Source organism: Pteropus vampyrus, unplaced genomic scaffold (genome assembly GCF_000151845.1).
Source record: "Pteropus vampyrus isolate Shadow unplaced genomic scaffold, Pvam_2.0 Scaffold20231, whole genome shotgun sequence".
Classification (NCBI taxonomy): Eukaryota; Metazoa; Chordata; class Mammalia; order Chiroptera; family Pteropodidae; genus Pteropus; species Pteropus vampyrus.
In genome coordinates, this window is record NW_011909012.1 from 1 (window position 1) to 1,715 (window position 1,715).

Here is a 1,715-nt window from a genome sequence, read left to right on the forward strand (position 1 = left end):
AATATTTGTGCCTCATCTAACATAGATTGTTCATTCTATACTCCTTCTACCTCTCTTTTACCTCTGCCTGTCAATATCTGGTTATTCTTGTGTGCGAGCACATTTACCCTAGGAATGTCAGCTATCTTTGCTGGTATGGAATAAATAAGAGGACAAATAGTTCATGCCAGTAAAGTCTGAGCTTGACTATCCCCATGCATTATACTCATTAGAAGGACAGCTCTCACCCTTAGAAACTCTCTTATCTTTGCCCCAGTTATTGATATTTTGCAAGAACTTTGCTCCCTTTGTTGTATTTTCCATTTTGGTTAATATATAAAATATCCACTTAAAAAGTCAACAGTCTACAGCCATGCCACCCAGAACGTGCCCGATCTCGTCTGATCTTGGAAGCTAAGCAGGGTCGGGCCTGGTTAGTACTTGGATGGGAGACTACCTACAGCACTACTACGGGTGCTGTAGGCATTAAAAAAAAATCAGTAGCATTCCCACAATCAGGAGTAACTTTCAGAAAAAAGTTTTGTTCATTTTTGTCTCTGTGGCTTCAACACTTTCATGCACATAACAGGTGCTCAACAAGTGTTTGTTGCTAAATAGTAAGATAAATTAGAAAGTCTTATAAACAGCATAGTCAGTGATTATGTGATATCAAAAATATAGATCAGTGGACTAGAGATCAAAAACAGGGCACCTAGAAACAATTTCATGAATATCCTTTATATACTCATTAACTTTTGGATTTCTCTTTCTATTAAGTATGTTTTTAGAAATTTGTTCATTTTTCTATGGGATTTTTGTTCAATTTTTTCTCCTAATTTGTAGGAGTTCATCAGTATTTTATAAATAAGTTTCTTGTCAGTTTTAAACATAGAAAACATCTTTTAGTCTGTCACCTTCTCATTAAGTAAGTGAAGATGGTATGCTAAGAGTAACTCCAGGACACCAGAGAGAATGCTGCAATTTTCAAGACAAAAATTTTACTTGAAAATGTAGGGAAGGACACGACTAGAATAAAATATACCTAATTACAGAGCTGAAGGCAAAATGTTGATGAATTTTAGGGTGAACCTTGAGACTTCAAAGACATTTTATGTGGTGGCACGTCCTCTAAGGCTGTATCACTAGACCTTATTAAGGTGTCCTGTCACTCTCCCTTACCTGGAGGGCATACTTGAGGAGGACAGTTAGGAATCTGAGAATAAAGTCTTAAATCCTTTGCCTGGCACATCAGACCTTTTCAGATCTGCCTAGCTCTCTCTGTCATCTGCTTCTGTTCACTCACAACCTTATGCATCAGCCATACTAGGTGACTATTAAGCTATTAAAATAAATTCTGGCTCTCAGATTCACTGAAATATATAGTTTTTCAGATTGCTTTTTCTTATTTTGTAATGAGGCTGATGGCGAATTGCTTCTTGTCATACCTGGAACCACTACTCAAACTGATTTTTAACTCTATATTTCACTGAAAACTATGTGCATATGCATGTGCATGTCTTTGTGCATGCGCATGTGCATGTGTGTGTGCGTGTGTGTGTGTGTGTGTGTGCTCTTCTGTCATGGGTTGAATTGATACTTCCCCGAATTCATATATTGAAGTCCTAATTCCTTGTATCTTATTAGGTTGACCTTAAATGTGGCCTTTTTTGGAAATAGGTTGGGTGCAGAAGTAATTAGTTAAGATGAGCTTATTAGGGTGGGTGCTAATCCTTTAT

General features: G+C 37.1%; 1 pseudogene; it reads left to right on the forward strand.

The window, feature by feature from the left end:
* Positions 1–342: 342 nt before the first annotated feature.
* On the forward strand, positions 343–465 carry LOC111735239 (annotated as a pseudogene).
* The last annotated feature ends 1,250 nt before the right edge of the window (positions 466–1,715 follow it).